Source organism: Marmota flaviventris, chromosome 5 (genome assembly GCF_047511675.1).
Source record: "Marmota flaviventris isolate mMarFla1 chromosome 5, mMarFla1.hap1, whole genome shotgun sequence".
NCBI lineage: Eukaryota > Metazoa > Chordata > Mammalia > Rodentia > Sciuridae > Marmota > Marmota flaviventris.
The window spans coordinates 38,582,589-38,601,610 of record NC_092502.1 but is presented as its reverse complement, the minus strand read 5'-3'; positions in this window follow the sequence as shown (position 1 = coordinate 38,601,610).

Genomic DNA, 19,022 nt, shown 5'->3' with positions numbered 1-19,022 from the left:
CATGTTTCCTCTTACCTTTCTGATAATGTTACTGGGTTGCAGGTCAGGAATGGTGCAGATAGGCCAATCAGTCTTCGAGAACATCTGAGGATGGCCTTGAGCACCAAAGGAAATCTGGGCTGGCACAGGCTAATTTGTACCTGGTCATAACTGTACCCTGAATGGAGATTAAAATCAACTGGAAGACATTTTCTCTCCTAAAATGAGATGTCACTGTGGGGCTTGGGTTGAAGATGGTCAGGCCTACGATCATTTATTGAACATTTATGATGGACTGCATCTCCTCCAAAATGGCAGCTGAAATGCTTTACTTAGCATATAGAGAGAAGGCCCTCTTGTCCTCTTTGTTGACCTTTGGATTGACCAAAAATTGAGCTTTCTTCTAGGCATTGTACACAGTCAAGAAGAATGAATCAGACTACCCATTTTACAGATGAAAACTAAGGTTCCAAAAGTTTAGAGAACTTGCCCAGGGTCAAAGGTCAGTACCTTAGTTTGAAGCCCCTGTTTTTTCCACTGTTTTATGCCTTGCACTTTGGTCACAAATTCCAAGTGTTTCAGCCTCATCTGGATGTGGCTTAACAATAACACAGGCTTAGGAGTCTCAGGAGTTTTACTGTCAACTTTGGGATTCTTTCTTTTTGTGGGAAAGGTGCCACACTGCTGATGGACAGAAACCAGAGAGGAGGAAAATTTAGCTTAGTGAACTAAAAGTGAATAACACATTTGGGACAAGAAGGTTCATTCATTCCGCCTTCCTGAATACCTGTCTGGAGCTGGCCCGAGTGAAGCACCGAGGTACAATGTGAAGATGAAACAGTATCTGTCCTAGGAGGCCCATCCTGGTGTGAAGATGGTGACAACAGTGTGATAGTAGTTTCATAAAAGGGCAAGTCAGATCACATTTCTCCCTTGCTTAGAATACTGTCTTCTCATTGCACCTTTCTTACATCTGAGAGGTCAGGCTGTGTTCTCTTCAGCATTTAGTCTTAATTTAGAAGCTCTTTGTTTTTTTTTCTTTTTTCCCCTCAGTCTTTGGGATTGAACCCAGGACTTGGCACACTGTAGGCAAGTGCTCTACCACTGAACTACATCCCCACCCCTTTTCTGTTTTTTGAGAATAGGGTCTCGCTAAGTTGCCCAGGCTAGATTTGAACTTGTGATCCTCCCACCTCAACCTCCCAAGTAGCTGGAATTATAGGTGTGCACCACTGTGCCCAGTTGAAACTCTTGTGTTTGAGTGGTCCTTTCTAATCTCCCTTTGTGCCAAAGCTTAATATCTTTTCACCCACTTGAACTTTATTCATAGTTCTTGCCATTGAAGCTACTCATTTTTTTTTTTTTTTTTGTGACTGTCTCCCCAACTGAATTGCCATATGTCCTGAGGAAGTTATCTGACACATTCATTGCTGAATCCCCTGTCTCTAGCATGATGCCCAGTGCTCCCACGCAAGTACTGAAGTAAACATTTGCTAAATAAATAAATGCATGGAAAAGGAGATACCAATGTGAGCAGAATGTCAGCCAGGTTGTTAATACTTGTTTTAGTTGGGGGGGGGGCTATAAGAGGAAGAGGAGAGAAGGAGTTAGAATAAAGAGAGTTAAGAAGAGTACTCATTTAATTACAGTGTTCCAGAAAGACAAGTGGCTTAATCCCCAACTCAGAATATGAAACATGCTTAGAGAAGTTCTTTTCCTACTCAGTGACAATAGCTGTGAGGCAGAGAGCAGGATCTAAACCTCTATGCACAGCTGCAAAACCCAGGTCCTCTTCAGCAGGTTTGTTTTTCTTGACCCTAGGTATACAACAGAACTGTCAGATGCTCAGACTCACCCCAGCCAAACTCCCCAGGGGATTCTAACATCCAGTTCCTCTGAAAACTCCTGCCCTAGGCCCTGCTATTCAACCTGTAGAAAGGTGAGTATTGTCAGAAATGACACAGGAGTGTCTGGGAGTGGAGAAAGAAGGCTTCCTGGAGGAGACATTGGACTTTGTCCTAGAAAAGTGGGTAGGAATCTTCCAGGCAGCCCTTATAGGAGGTTTGAGGCAGAAGGGCCAGTCTAGGCAAGGACATGGAGGCTTGCATCATCAAGTTCTGGTGTGGTTAAGGAGCCTGGGCAGCAGAGGCAGGTAGCCTTTAACAGTCTTGTATTGAAGAGAGTGTTGACTGAAGCTTTTAGAGGCTTCTTCCTCGTCCACCATGGTCTAACCCATTTCTTTTCTGGACATGGTTACTTGAAGATCCTCTCAGGGCTTTGGCCTCTCCTCACTCTTATCCCACTACATTAGGGTCACAGAAGGAAGTCAAGACAGATGTGCCCATGAGACTCTGGATGAAATCAGCTGGTATTGGCTGGGTTGACTAGAATTTGTATTAAGAAGCCTGGCCTATTTGGATATTAGAGCCCTTAGATGTGGGACCCTGGGCCTGTTTGGCTTGGAAGCACTTGGGCTGCACTGTCAGACCCTCCTAGGCTGTGGGCTGCATGAATGTAAGTACATCTGTAAGCTTCAGTCTCCCCGTTCTGGATTGTAGAATTTCCCCACAGGTGAGGAGTAAGTGTCATCCTGTATGCTCAATACTAAGGGAACACTATGAAGAGCCCTGAAGATGCTCTATCAGTTAAGTTCTGTCCCCTCCTACCCCAGCTTCCCCTGGATGAAAGGGAGGGATGACAGGAGGGCTGGAGAAGCCTTTTGAGGCTCTGAAGGGGCCTACCTGCTGTGCTAAGGAGGTAAACCCAAGGTCTCCATGAGGGCTTTGAAGGTCTTTAAACAGTTGCAAGTAGTGTTTTAGGAAGACCACCTGGGGCCATGTGGAGACTTGCTGATCTAATGAGAGAGTTCTTTGAAGCAGCACAGTGCCTCTGCAGCATCATTGCATCTTGAATTCCTGGAAGGCCTGTTAAGGCACATGGTGCTCAGTCCTATCCCCAGAGCTTTTAGCTCCCTACCAAAAGTCTGAGAGTTACAATTCTTTTCTTTTCTTTCTTTCATACTGGGGATTTAACTTAAGGACCCTGAGCCACATCCCCAGTCCTTTTTAAAATTTTTTTCTATTTCGAGACAGGGTCTCATTAAATTGCTGAGGGCCTTATTAATTTTTAGCATTTCCAGGGAGATGCTGCTACTGCGGCTACTGAATTGGTTATGTATATGGGCTTGGCCCAGGGTGCTACTAGATTAAAACTTCAAATTTTCCACATATTGGTAGCCATGTAGTCTTGATCTTACCTCACTTGTGGGAGCCTCAGTTTCCTCATTTGTAAATGGGATACTACCCATTTCCAAAGAATGTGTTAAGAATCCCATGAAATAATGTACGTAAGTGCTCACTCAACACAGTTTCTGCAGTGAACATTCAACAGTAGGAGGTTGTTTTATTATTTTTATTAATACCAGACTGTTGCAGAAGTACAAGGGGAGGTGGAGGTGACGCTGAATGAGGCCAGTGGCTAAGGAAGGGAGAAAAGCAATCTGGTTTCTCCAAGGCTCAAAGACCTGTGATCCTCTTACTGGAGAGAGAATATTAAGAGGAATTCCTTCCAGCAGGTGGAACTGTTAAAATCTGCCTGGTGATTCTGGTGTGGTCACCAGAGGGCAGTGGAGCCAAGGCTGCGGGTGGAACACTGCTTGGTATGGAGGTGGGGGCTGGTGTATGCATCCAGCCTTTATTTCTGTACTGAAGCCTAATCATGTATTTGCACTGGACTATCCCCTCCTTCCTTGCTCTGTGTACTTGCTGACATTTTGGGAAAACTCTTCACGTTGCAGGGTCCCCTGGAGTTCCTGCTTGTTTTGTGGCCTGGGATTAGCAGTGGTTGAAGTGTGCTGCTTCCTGGCATTTGTATTTATTTCTCAAGGGCACAGGCAGCTCGGAACATGGGGGCTTGCTCCTGGAGCTCAGCAGAGCTGAGAATGAACCACAGTTGCTCTTCTGACAGTTCAAAACTTGGGGCCTGTTCCCTCTTTCATTCTTCCCCCACTTTCCACCCTCACTTGTACCCTTTGATCCTGTGGGTAGAGAAATAAAGGGAACTCTAAAACCCTTAATCCATTTTGAAGGCTAGCTGGAACCAGGCTTTCTAAGGACTTGGTAAACAGCCCCAGTTGGACTATTTCAGAGAAGTGCAGGTGCTGTTTCAAGGTCAGAGAATGTGGTGAGGGAAAGAGAACTGGCATGTTTCTAATATTTGGAGGTCTACCTTGCGTCAAACACTGTGCATTGACTTTATTCCACAAGGCAATGTCCACTTCCTATTTTGTGGGGTGGGCCAGGTACTGTGCTAAGTGATTTCCATATATTAACTCTTCTAACCCTGGTACCTGCCCATGAGGTATTGCTGATCCTAAAGAAACTGAGGCTCCTGGAGGGCTCAAGAATGGTGCTACCAGAAATTCAAACTGTATGTCTGACTCCAAGTTCTTAAAAAATATTGGGTTTGGTTGATTCCATTTTTAGCCGAGCTCTTTTAGAACAGGTATATAAACATTAGGAAAGAGAAGATCAGGGTTATGATGAAACAGCTTACTGACAACTCAGGATCCCACAACGTGTCATGTCAATAGATCAGGAGCATGCCTGAGGAGCCAGATTGCCTGGGTTCAAATCCTGGCTATTCCACCTGCCGTTTGTGACTGTGGGCAACTTCTTTGTCTGAGCCTTAGTTTCCTCATTTGTAAAATGGGGGTTAATAATAGCAGCTACCTCATTGGTTTGTTTTGAGTGTTAAATGAGTTAATACATATAAAGTGCTTATTATCAATGCCCGACTCAAAGTAATCCCTCAGTAAATGGTAGCTATTATTATTATCATAATGTGACCATTATGCTATGTTTACTAATGCATTCTCAGTGCCTGGTGTATTTTAGGGGCTGGCAAATGTTTATTGAATAAAATGATCTCTTAGATTTAAGAAATATTTTCTGATCTCTGGTGGGTGCCAGGTGGCTGGCTTGATACAAAACTGAATCCATTTCAGACCTGTCCTCTGGACTTCTTGGAGCTCAGACATGGGTGCTAATTGCTCTGAAAGGCAGAAACATTCCCTGGAAATCCTGACGTGGCCAAGAACACTTTTGTACTGGGGCAAGGGTTTGGGCCAGTTTCAGAGGAGGTGGCCTTTGGTTGGGTATGGAAGAAAAGGCCATGGGCGAGCTGGGCCAGAGAATTTAGGCTTCTCTTGGGCCTAATGCACCTCCAATTTCAAAAAGGATTGTTGGGTCAAGTTGGTTTTTATTCATTTAACAAATATTTGTCCAGGTTGGAGTCAGGCACAATGATACAGTGGTGGCTTTTGACTTATTCCCTGTCCTCAAGTTCCTTGGGTCTCATGGGACAGCAGCCAAGGAACCAATTCAGTGGGATGAGGAAGATAGTATTTACTTGGAGCCTCTTAAATATATGAAAGAGACTCTCAAGTCAGACTGGTTTAAGAAGAGAGGGAATTAACTGACTTAGGTATTTGGAATATATTTTAGTATGGCTGGATCCAGGGTCTCAGATCTATCCTTAGGAGACCATTTCTCTCTTGTGCTTCCTTTTTTCTATGTTGGCTTTACTCTTTGGCTCCTTTTGCGGTGTCATGGATGGCCCCCAGTAGAAAGAGGCATCACAGAATGGGTCTCAGTGGACATCTTTGGTTACATGCTTATTCCATGGCTAGGGGGATTACCTACTCACCCCTGAAAAGGTAAGGAGAGTACAGGACATATCAGTTCTATCCAAATCTCATGAACTGAGGTGACAGTTTGTGGTAGATATGACTCCTCCAAGAACATTCAGATTCTATCAACAGAGGTGGTAGAATGAATACTCAGGTAAAATCCACTACAGCTACCACATGGGAACAGAATAACTTACTAATTAAGATCTGTGCCTTGGGACTCCAGTTCCCAGGAATGGAGTCTCAGTTCCACCATTTAATAGTTGTGTGACCATGGCTGGGTCACTTCACCTGTCAACCTGAGTCTCTATGTCCCCATCTGAAAAATGGATGTGATGGTCCACATTGTCAACTTGAATCAACATGAAAACATACTGCAAAGGGACCAGGCAAACTTGGCAAGTGTCACTGTAATTTGGTGTGGCATGAACTGTAAAGTTTCTGGATTGTTATCTGACCAGCTCTGGGGCAGCTATCCACAGAGAAGGCAGCTGGGCTTAGCAGAAAGAGACAAACTACCCTGGGTTCAAATCCTAAATTTGGTACTTACTAACTACATTTTTTTTTCCCTCCATAAAATGAAGATCGTCATTCCTGCCTCCCAGGGTTATTGGGAGAAATGATGAGGTGATCTATAATCAGGGTCCATTGTACACATATGATAGCTGATAGTCAGCACATGCTGGTCTGTAACTAATGATAGATGTGTTCTTAGTACAGTTATTACTCCAGAGCGTGCCAGGAGTCCAGGTGCAAATCTATCAGGACAGATCATGTGCGCAGGAAACAAACACCTGTCCTTCTGGACAGCAGCCAAGGTCCCTGGGAAGGCTTTGTGTACACTGGCCCCTCCCTCTTTTCTTTCAGCTTGGGGTAGGTTCAGCCTCACTGAGGTTCATATTTCACTATTAACTACCCCTGCGGCTCTGTTATCAGCCTGTCTTTCATTTCCACCCCGAGGTTTTCAGTTAGACAATTTGAGCAGAATCTCATCTGGAGTGTGTTAACTGTTCTCCCCCATCCTTGGCAGAGATCTGGGATCAGCTCTGCATTAGAACAAGTTGTAAGTAAACACATATGCATAAATGTGGCCTCTCCTCCAATCACATAGTCTTGTCTTAGATTTGGATAGCTTCAAATCAGAGAACCAAAGAGTGTTTAGAAAATACCTCAGAAATCATTTAATTCAGCCAATCCATTTTACAGGAGAGTAAATTAAAAATGTTTGGCAAAATTGCTCATGTCCATATAGATAACTTGATAATAGAGACAGAGCAGTAAATCAGGCCTCCTGGCTCTTGGTTCAAAACTTTTACCATGACAATATGGGTGATTTAATCATTCAGTCACTCCAATAGCACATATTGAATATTTACTATTAGATTTCAGGCTCTATTCTGGGTAATGTTTTTATATATTTTTTTAGTTATAGAGAGACACAATATCTTTATTTTGTTTATTTATTTTTATGTGGTGCTGAGGATTGAACCCAGTGCCACAACCCCAGCCCCAGTCTATTCTGGGTACTATGAAAACAAAGTTTAATAAAAAACAATCTTTGCTCTTGAAATTCCTACTAACTTTCCATCCATTCTTTTATCCTTAGACCCATCCAATCCATCCATCCATCATCCATTCATCTGTATATTCATGTTTTCATGCAATCCCTGTTATTCATTTGTCTTTTTTTGTTGTTGTTGTTCATCTGTTCACCTCACCATTTATCCACTATCTGTTCATTTTTTCCATACATCCATGAATAAATCTGTTTATCTCTTTATTCATCCGACCAGCCATCAATGTGTCTGCAAGACCCAAAGTCTTGGGCTGTGCTAAATATGGAGAAATAAAAACCCAAACAATCTTTACTCTTTTGCTCTTTAGGTTTTACCCCTAGTGGGGAAATGCACACAGAAAGCTGCCTTTAAGGATGTATTCAGAGCTCTTTGTGCATTAAAAGGAGTCTGCAATTTGCCTTTCATTTCTGAGAAAGCTTCATTCAGAGGGTGAAAATAGAGCCACATCTTTGTTAGGAGTTTGCCATTGGGAAAGATGAGGAAGAAACTTCTGGACTGAGGGAACATGGGGGTAAATGCATGAGGGTATCTGGTGGGTTTGAGAAGGAGAGGCATTCTGTGTCATTTGGACTCATTCAAAGAGTGAACTGGCTAGTTAATACTTGAGAGGTTGTCTAAGGCTATTTGAAAGGACCTTGAATACCAGACTTGAAGGCGGATTATCACCCTGTGGATATCTGGAAACCACTGCAGGGTTTTCAGCAAGAAGGTCAGTGAGCATTTTAGAAAGACCACTCTACATGGTTAGATGAGAGAAGGAAAGACTGGTTATATGAAGAATATTTAAAGCCTGTTCTAACAGTCCTGGAGAGTTGACATCATGGCCGGAATCAAAGGATTGGCAGCAGAGATGGAGCCGGTGGGATGGGGTTTGAGTGACATGTGGAGAAGGAGTTAAAAGAGATGTCTGATGAAGAGACAGATGACTATGTCATTTGCTTAAAGACCGCAGGAAGAAGAAGAGGATTTTGTGGGGTGGGAACAGTAACACAGTCAGTTTTAGACATGCTGCTTCTGAGCTATCTGAGGGATAGCTGAGTATACATCTACAAGGCAGTTATTTATAGGATCTGGAATTTGCACAAGATGGGACTGGAGGGGACATGGTGAGATGTCCAGGGTGTGGAGAGTGTTGACTGTTCACAGAACAGCAGACCAAAGCTGGAGTGGAGACTGGGCCTTGACCTACTTATCGGAGGGGACAGAACTTCTGAATTGTAGTGGGCTGTCCCAAAGAGGGAGTGGAGGAAGGAGTAGAGCTGTATGGACTTTAATTAAACTATGGTAATTCCCATTGTTGACACTGGGGGAACTGAGTGAAGGGTACAGATAGGAAACTCTATATTGTCTTTGCAACTCTTCTGTGGAGTATTATTTCAAAGTAGAAGTTTAAAAAAAAACTCCACAAAACCAGATGTAGATTGTAGCAGTCCATCCTTTATACATGTGTTGCCTTTTTAAAAAAAAATTAGTTCCTTTTAGTTATGCATGATATTAGGGTTCATTTTGATATAATTAGACAAACATGAATATAACCTGCTCTAATTCAGTCTCCAGTACTTTCCTTTTCTCTCTCCTCCTCCCTCCCCCTTTCCCTTTCTGCTATTTATTCAGTTATTCTTTTTAAATTAGTGCCTTGTGGATACATATGAAGGCGAGTTTCACTATTGTATATTCATATATCTACACATCGGAAAGTTAGGTCAGATTCATTCCACATTCTTCCTTTTCCCCATCTCTTCTCCCTCCCCCTCAGTCCCCCTTTTCTACTCCACGGATCTCTCTTCTATTTTTAAAATAGCTTTTATGATATGCAATAGATTATATATAAAGTAGATCATTTGGTAGATTTTGACATATTTTTCCTTCATGAAGCCCAGCACCACATCAGGGTAGTGAAGATACCCATTTCCCATTAACGTTTTTCCATGTTGCTATGTTACTCTTTTTCTCTGCCTGTCCCTGCCAGGCCACCATTGATCTGCTTTGTGTCACTGTAAATTAGTTTGCTTTCTCTAGAGTTTTCTATAAATAGAATCATACAGCATGTACTCTTTTGTCTTTATTCAATCGATACAATTATTTTGAGATTCATTTGCATCTTTTTGCATAAACAATTTATTCCTTTTTATTGCTATGCAGTATTCCATTGGCTGGATGCCACAGTGTTTTTACCTACTCACCTGTTGATGGCTATTTACTTGTTTTCAGTTTTGGGGCTTTATAAACAAAGCTTCTATGAATATTTGTATACAAGTCTTTACATGAATATTTCCTTTTTTCTTGGGTAAACACTTAGGAGTAGGATATCTGGATCACATGGTAATTATATTATAATTTTACAATGATGGGTTTGCATTACCTTCACAAATTCACCAACACCTGTTAGTTATAGTCAATCTTTTAAGTTTAAACCATTCTAATGGGTATGCAGTGGTATCTCATTGTGGTTTTTATTTTATTTTATTTTATATTAGAGAGAGAGAGAGAGAGAGAGAGAGAGAGAGAGAGAGAGAGAGAGAGAATTTTTTAATATTTATTTTTTTCGGTAGGCATAACACCTTTATTTTATTTTTTTATGGTGCTGAGGATTGAACCCAGCGCCCGGCACATGCCAGGTGAGCGGCTACCGCTTGAGCCACATCCCCATCATTGTGGTTTTTATTTGCATTTCTCTAAAGACCAATAGCGTAGGGTTTCTGTTCATGTGCTTGTTTGCTGTCTGTATATCTTGTTTGGTGAAGTATCTCTTCAAGTGTTTCTTATTGTTGAGTTTCTTATTGTTGAGTCTCTTCAAGTGTTTTTTATTGTTGAGTTTCCAAGGTTCTTTATTTATTCTGGATATAAGTGCTTTATCAAATATATATTTTACAAATATTTTCTCCTGTGTGGCTAAATTTTAAAATTTATTTTAAAATTTTGATCTGTTATATATGACAGCAGAATGCATTGCAATTCATATTACTCATATAGAGCACAATTTTTCATATCTCTGGTTGTATACATCATTGTATTTTTTCAAAAGTATCATTTTAGGAGCATGTTCAGTGATTAATTTTTATGGAGTTTAATTTTCATGAAGTCTAATGTTTTTTTTTCCTTGTGTGGATTATGTTTTTGGTGTCAGATTCAGAAGATATTTGAAATGATTTGTTACCAAAGGCCAAATAGTTTTTCCTTTGTTTTATTCTAGAATTTTTATATTGTTAGGCTTTACACATAGGTTTGATCAGTTAATTAAAAAAAAAAATTTTTTTTTTAGTTGTAAAGGGACGCAACACCTTTATTTTTATTTATTTATTTTTATGTGTTGGGGATTGAACCCAATGCCTCACCTGTGCTAGGTGAGTGCTCTACCACTTAGCCTCAGCCTCAGTCCCATGTTAATTTTTATAGATGATGATATAACTATGGATCCTAATTTATCATTGTGTATATGGATGCCAGTGATTCTGCCATTCACTAAGAAGGTGAATTCCAACATCCATGTCAGTTTTAGGTTGATTATGACTGATTTTTCTCATTGTTTTATTTTTGTGTTTCTTTGCCCCTTTGTAAAAAGTCCACATATGTATGGGTCTATTTCTTGACCCTTTCTTCAGTTTTACTGATCTAAGTGACTATTTTGATACCAATTTCACATTATCTTGATTAATGTAGTATTTAAATAATTATTGAAGTCACATGATCCTTGCCTTCCAACTTTGTACTTTTTCAGAGGTTGTGTGTGTGTGCGTGCGCGTGCGTGCGCGCGCATGCATGCGTGAATTCTAGCTTCTTCGCATTTCTTTTAGAATTGGCTTGCCAATTTACACCAGAAATCTTCCTGATATTTTAATTAGGATTATGTTGAATAAATAGAATGATGTGGGGAGAACTGACATGTTAATAATATGACTGTACTTAACAAGGTATATCTCTAGTCTACAGTTCTTTTAGTACTTAAAATGTGTTGCTCCATAGTCTGTTTCCTTGGTTTCATTGTTTTGGTTGAGAAATCTGTGCTCTTCTTATCTTTTCCTCTATAGACAGCATCCTCTGCATTTTAAAATTTTCTCTATTACTGGTTTTGAGGAAATTAATTATGATGTTTCGTGTTCATAGAGTTTGTTGAGGAGTTTGGATCTGTGGGTTTGTAGTTTTCATCAAATCTAGAAAAAAATTAGATATTTTTTCAAGTACTTTTCTGCCCACCCTCCTCTTTAGGAACTCCGGTTGCATGTGTACAAGGCTGCTTGAAGTTGTTCTGTGGTTTACTATATTTCCTCTTAGGTGTTTCCTTTTGGACAATTCCTGTTGCAGTGTCTTTAGGTTCACTCATACTTTTTCCTGTGATAACCAATATGCAGTATACTTTTCATCTCAGTGTAGTTTTTAACCTGTTAAAAATAAAATTAAGTCTATTTTAAAAATATATGTATATATATTTGTATACATATATATGTATGTATATAACATATATATGCATCTTTCATGTGTTTCATTAACTTTTTGAAAATATATTTCAGAATATAGTATTATAGTATTAAAATGTGAAAATTTCAAATGTCTTTCTTTGTTAATTCTATCATCCACGTCAGTTTTAGGTTGATTATGACTGGGTTTTTCCTCATTGTTCTGTTTTTTAGCATATTTTCATGGCTGTTGTTCTCTTACTGGGTGCCAAACTTGAATTTTACCTTGTTGGTTGCTGGCTAATTTAGCATTCCTACGTATATTCTTGAGCTTTTTTATGGAAAGCAGCTAAACTTCTTGGAAACCGTTTATTTTTTTTGTATTCTGCATTGAAGATTTGTTGTGTAGGACCAGAGCAGTGTATAGTGTAAGGCTAATTAATTAGCCTTTGCTATGAGTATGGCTGAGTATTGTATAGAATGCTCTGTGGAGCAGGAGGCATTCAACCTGGGAGGGACAGGCACTGTTCCTGACCTTCAGGTCTGGGAACTCTTCCCTCTACCTTACATAGTGCATGCACTGCTCAGGACCCCATCAGACATCTCCAGAATACTCTTTCTGCTTAGCCCTTCACATTCCACACACCTTGGCTCCTATGTGCTACCCTCTGGGTTGCTTCCCGATCCCTGCTCCACAGCCTGAATTCTTTCCCCAGGCATTTAGGTGAGGCAGCTATAGGCTCACTTTGTTTTTCTGTCTCACAGAAATCATTATCTTTTATTGCCTGAAGGCCACCAGCTTGAAATCAGTTGTTTCATTTTTTCTTTCCTGGCTCTTTGTTGGATGGAGAGTGTAAATCCATTCCCCACTACTCCATCATACTGGCAGCACAAGTATCCATTACCTTTATGTTACATTATTTTTCTTTCAAAACATGTATTAGGGGGCTGGGTTGTAGCTCAGTGGTAGAGCGCTCACCTAGCACGTGCGAGATGCTGGGTTCGATCCTCAGCACCACATAAAATATAAATTAATTAATAAAATAAAGGTATTGTGCCCAACTACAACTAAAAAAAAATTTTAAAAACCCCACATATTAAAAGGAAATTTCTTTTGTAACAACAGTGAACAGCTTGACCAAATGTGTTTCTATTGTCTTGGGATTGCTTTACTTCTCAAAGCAAGCCTGTAAGATGGGTTTCCTATCCCATTTTACAGATAAGGGGACTGAGACATAGAGAGGTGACAGAACTTGTCTAAACTCACACAGTCCTAAAAGGCTCAGCCAGGATTGAATCCCTGATCCATTACACCTGTAGTTTTCAGAAGGGCAAAGAGCCCCATGGATGGATGTTATTGTTATATTTTTAAAAATATTTTTAGGGAGAGGGGAGGATTGTTGTGCTAGAGAGCAGCATTTCTAAGCTTGTAGGGCCAGTGAGCCTGGGAGTTTAGGGAAGGCCAGGGGATCTCTGAGTTTTCTTTCTACTACATCCTTCTTCCACCCACTTTAGAAGCAAGTGTGTCTTCTACCCAATTGTCCTTCCAGATAGGAGAATTGGGCTTTTTGCCAGAGCTGTAGATCTGGGAATTTGGAACTTGGCCAGCTTTATGGGCATTCATTGGAAGTGGAGGAGGAGGGCGTGGGAAAGAGGTAGGGATGAAGAGTACTGGTTACTCCTGTCTGAGTGTGGGGAAAAAAGAGGGGAGTACCAGAAGACCAGAGGGAGTGCTTGTGGGAGCTGTGGGTATACAGCCTGGCACTGGGGACAGGGGCTAGCTGCACTGGCTCCCACTGTCTTTGGGCTTGTGTGGTTATCTCTGCCCCTCCCCTTCGTCTGAGTGAGAAAGGTGGGAAAATAAAATCACGAAGGCATGAGTAGGTGAGGTGTTATGGAGACAGCTTGCCAGGGTGGGCAGCACAGATGACGGGCAGGTGGGGAGGGTGGTGGTGGGAGGAGGATGTACAGATCCAAGCTTTGAGAAACAGGGTGGAGGGTGCTCAGCCTGGGTGTACAGAGTTGGGGGCACTGGTGGGTGATTTATAGTGAGATGGCCTTTTGACTGGGTTTTTAAAGTGTAAAATGGAATGGAACATAATAGCTATCATTTATTATGTGCCTACTGTATGCTTAGAACCCATTTCACATACATCAACCCATTTCATATCACCAATGAGGTAGGTACTATTGTTCCATTTACAGCTGTGGAATCTGAGGCTCTGGGATATGGTGGCTGGTTCAAACACCGTTTTTATGCATTCATTTATTCATTTTGAGAGAGATGTGCAGGTTACGGAGCCAGAACCTGCCTAGAAAGAACTCACCCAGTGCCCCCTACCCCTGCCCCAGGACCTGCTCTTCCACTTGGCCAATTTAGAGTCAGAAGGTGAGGTGGAGATGGGGGCTTGGGAAATAAAACAAGGTATTAAAGATATATAAGATGCCAAAAAGCTAAGGAAACTTCATTGTATGTTCACATAATAATCCTGTTTAGTAAATACCATTGAGAAGACTTCTATTAATTTGTCTACCCAAGAATAGTTCTCCAATTTCAGGGAAATAGGAGTTGCATAACCAACACTGGTCTTCCTGCCTGGGCCTCATATTTAACCCTAGTTTTGCCAGTCATGACATTCTATTTCCTTCGTTGTGGTAATTAGTTTAGGAATGAGTATGTGACTCAAACCAGGCCAATTATATCCTTTCCTGGGATTTTTTTTTTTTTTTAACTGGATCATGCATCCCTGTTGACTCCCTTAGCAAATGGCAATAGTGTATCTTCCCCAGATTATCTGACAGACATGTTCCTCACTTTACGGAGACACTGATTTGAAAGAATTAAACCAGACATGACAACAGAAGCATAGAAAAGACAGTAAAGTTTTTTTCCTCCCTACCAAAGTCCTGCTTTTTGTTTAGAGAGCTATGCAGTTCTTCATACATCGACTCCTTGTCCCTCCCACTCCCCCCGCCCCCCAGCTCCAGAGAGGCCCACAGGTTGCCCAGGTGAGACCAGGCAGCACATTTCATTCCTGGTTCCAGTCAGCTCCAGAAACTGCTGGAGATGGTCAGTGCCAGAGCTGATCCAATCAAAGTGAATGAAGGACTTACTGAATGCTGAGACAGATTTCTCTTCCTGTTGGATAAGACTAAGAAACACATGGCTGCCTAGTGAGCATCCATCAGGATCAGTTAAGTAAGCCAGTCTTGGGACGAAGTTGATACTTGTAGTGGAGAGACAAGCCAAGATTCTGGATATAGCAAGTTCATCAGTTTTCCTTGAATCCCATTCTCTTTCTGGATGCTCCAGATATGGGAATCATAAATATCCTCTCTGGTTTAAAGTATAACTACAAACTTCTCAACTGACCAGTTAATGTTGATCCTATTTGAGTCCTGGTTCCAGTCAGCTCAGAAGCCAGCTCCCTGGAAGCTTCCTTGTCTACTGTTTTGCTATATGAGTCATTATACTTACTATTTTGATTTTTTTCTTAAAATAAATTTTAATGAGCTGGGGTTGTGGCTCAGTGGTAGAGTACTTGCCTGGCATGTGGGAGGCACTGGGTTTGATTCTCAGCACCATATAAAAATAAATAAATAAATAAGATGAAGGTATTGCATTCATCTACAACCCCCCAAAAAAATAAAAAAAAAAAAATTTAAATGGAAATTTAAAAACATGCTGTGAGTCTGCCATATCTGCAGGTTCTGCATCTGCAGGATCAACCATGGATGGTTGAATTGCTAAGGGAGTCAACAGGGCTGTCTGATCCAGTTAAAAAAAAAAATCCCAGGAAAGGATATGATTGGCCTGGTTTGAGTCACATGCTCATGCCTAAACTAATTATCATAGCCAAGAAAATAGAATGTCATGATTGGCAAAACTAGAGTCAACCATGGATAGAAAATATTTTTTAAAATTGCATCTATACTGAACATATGCAGATGTTTTTCTTGTTATTATTTCCTAAATAATACAGTATATAACAACTGTTTACATGGCATTTCCATTGCATCGAGGATCATAAGTCATCTAGAGATGATTTAAAGTATATGGGAGGGCTGGGGTTGTGGCTCAGAGGTAGAGCGCTTGCCTACCAAGGGTGAGGCACTGGGTTCGATCCTCAGTACCTCATAAAAATAAAATAAAGATATTGTGTATACCTATAACTAAAAAATAATTTTTTTAAAAAATAAAGTATATGGGAGGAAGTTTGTGGGTTATAGGCAAATATTATAGCTTTTTAAATAAGGAACTTGAGTATCATTGGATTTTGATATCTGCAGGAAATCCTAGAACCATTTCCTCGTGGATTATGAAGGTCAACTGCATACAGAAGTAGACAGAATAGTATAATGCATGCATTCTCAACCAGGGTTGAGAGGGGGTGACGGGGGCAAAAATTTTGTTCTTGGGGAAGGAGTGAATAAATCTTGGATATTTCAATGGTTTTTGGTCTTCCAAAGGACCAAGAACATAGATACACAGTGTATCTATTTATTGAAATTTCAGGTATGGGGAATTGATTATGAAAAAATGTACAAAAAGGCTCTTAGGGGAATGATAAATGAAAAATAGGTTGAGAAACACTAGTGTAATGAACCCCACGAATCTATTATTCAGCTTTGACAGTTATCAACTTATAATCAATCAACTTGTTTCAATTATGCCCTGCATATTCCCAGCTGTGTTATGAGGAAGTGAATCACGTAGCATATAATTTTACCCATAACTACTCCAGCATGAATCCCCAAATAGGATTCTTTAAAAAAATGTAACCACACCTAGAAAAATTTTTAGAATTTCCTTAATATCATGAAATACCTTGTCAGCACTCAAGTTGCTAACTGGTAATCTGAATCAGATCCAAACCAGGTTCATTGTTATCATTGTTATTAGTTGATATCCAAATTTTTTTAACCTAAGGTTCCCCATGTTTTATTTTCTATTTTTTTTAACCTAAGGTTCCCCATGTTTTATTTTCTATTTTTCCTATAGCTTACTTGTTGGTTGGACATCCTGGGTCATTTACCTATATAGTTTTTCAGTCTGGATTTTGTGAATTTTATTCTGAGAGTATCACTTAACATGTTTCTCTGGGCTTTAATCAAAGTTAAATCAACTTTATTGAGGTATGGTTGATATATAATAAACTGTGTGTATTTTAAATATTCAGTTTTATAAGCTTCGAAATGTGTTACATATAGGAGATTATTACCCCAATCAAGATAGTGCACATATCCATTGACCCAATAGTGTCCTCTTTATAGTAATTACTCCTTTATGGATGTCACTATCCCCTTAGAAACCACTGATTTTGCATCACTATAATTTAGTTTGTATTTTCTAGAGCTTTAGATGGACTCATATAGTATATACTCTTATTTGGCTTCTTTCACTCAGCATAATTATTGTGAGATAAATCCATGCTGTTGCTTGTGTAAATAGTTCATTCCGTTTCATTGCTAAACGTTATCCATTGATTGGATGTGCCACCATTTGTTGATTGCCAATTGATGACCATTTGAATCATTTCCAGCTTTGGGTTATGAACAAAGCTGCTCTTATTTGTGTACAAGTATTTCTATGGATGTGTATTATTTTCTCTTGGGTAAATAACTAGGAATGGAATAGCTGGATCATATGGTAAATGTGTTTTTAACCCTCCACCATGAGAATTCCAGTTCCTTTACATCCTGACCAATACTTTTTATAGTCAGTTATTTTAATGTAAACCATTATAATCTATGTGTAATTGTGTGTGTGTATGTGTGTGTGTGTGTGTGAATTCTAATTCCTTTGCATTTTCCTATGAATTTTAAATTTGCTTGCCAATTTGTATTAAAAAAAACCAAAATACAAAAAACCCATTTTCTTGATATTTTGATTAGTTTGTGTTAAATTTAGGAATCAGTTTGGGGAGAACTGTCATGTTAATCATATTGACTCTCTGAACCTCAAACCAGATGCATCTTTCCATTTATTAGAGTTTCTTCCAACAGTATTTCATAGTTCTTAGTTTACAGGCCTTTTACTCTTTTTTGTCTGATTTTCCTGGTTCACATTTTTATTATATATAAATGGCATTTAACTTTTTTTTAAAATTCTGTTTCTGGAATATAGAAGTACAGTTGCTTCGGTATATTTACCTTGTACCCTATATTACAAATCACTTGCTGAAAGTCACTTGTTAGTCCTAGTGTCTTTTGTAGAGTTCTTTGGATTCTCTCTACAAACAAAGACAGTTTTACTTCTTTCTTTCTAATCTGAATGCCCTTTATTGTATTTTTCTTGCTTTATTGCTATAAATTTCTGAACAAAGTTTGATAGAAGTGGTGAGAGCAGACATCCTGCCTTGTTTCTGATCTCAAGAGGAAAGTATCTTTTCCTGCTGATTCAGTCTTTCATCATGAAGTATGATGTTTGTTGTGGGTTTTCATAGTTGCCTTTTACCAGATCAAGTAGGTTACTTTCTATTCCTAGTTTTCTGAGTGCCCTTGTATTTTTTTAAAGTCAGAAATGAATATTGGATTTGTTCAGTGGACAAATTTTCCTGACTATGATTTCTGTTTTTTAGTTTGTTACTATTGTGAATCACATGGATTGATTTTTTTTCAAATAATAAGCCAACCTTGAGTTTCTAACATAAAATACAATTGGTTATGTTAAATTATCCTTTTAGTATATTGTTAGATTCAAATTGCTTATAAATTGTATAATTTTTTTTTTTTGGCCTGGGTTTATGAGGGTTATCAGTCTGTGGTTTTCTTTTCTCATAATGCTTTTCTGGTTTTGGTGTCTGGGTAATGCTTGCTTTGTAGAATGAATTGGGAAACATTTGCTCCCTTTCACTTTTTGGAAGCGTTTGTGTAGAACTGCTGTGCTTTTTCTTCCCCTAAATGTTTAATAAAATTTATAAGCCGTGTGGACCTGGAGTTTTCTTTGTGTCAAAGTTTTAACTGTGATTTTCATTTCTAAAATAGATAAGAAGATAATATCTTTAACTGTTTCTTAAGTGAGCTTTTGTAGCTTGTGTATTTCAATAAGTTGGACTTTTTATCTAAAATTTCAGATTTATTGGCATAAAGTGTCCATAAGGTTTTATCCTTTTGTTACCTATAGACATCTGTAGTAATGTTGTTTCAGTTTTTTTTTATTTTTATTTTTCGTAGTTCTGGTGATCCAACCCAGGGCTGTATGCATCCTAGGAGAGCGCTGTACCACTGAGCTACATCCCCAGCCCTATTATTTTTTATTTTAGTATTTTTTTTCTTTTTCTTTACCTGCTGATCCAACTGGCAAGAAGTTTACCAATTTTATTGATTTTTTTCCAAACAACTAGCTTTTCCTTTTATTGGTTTCTTTCTATTGTTTTTCCA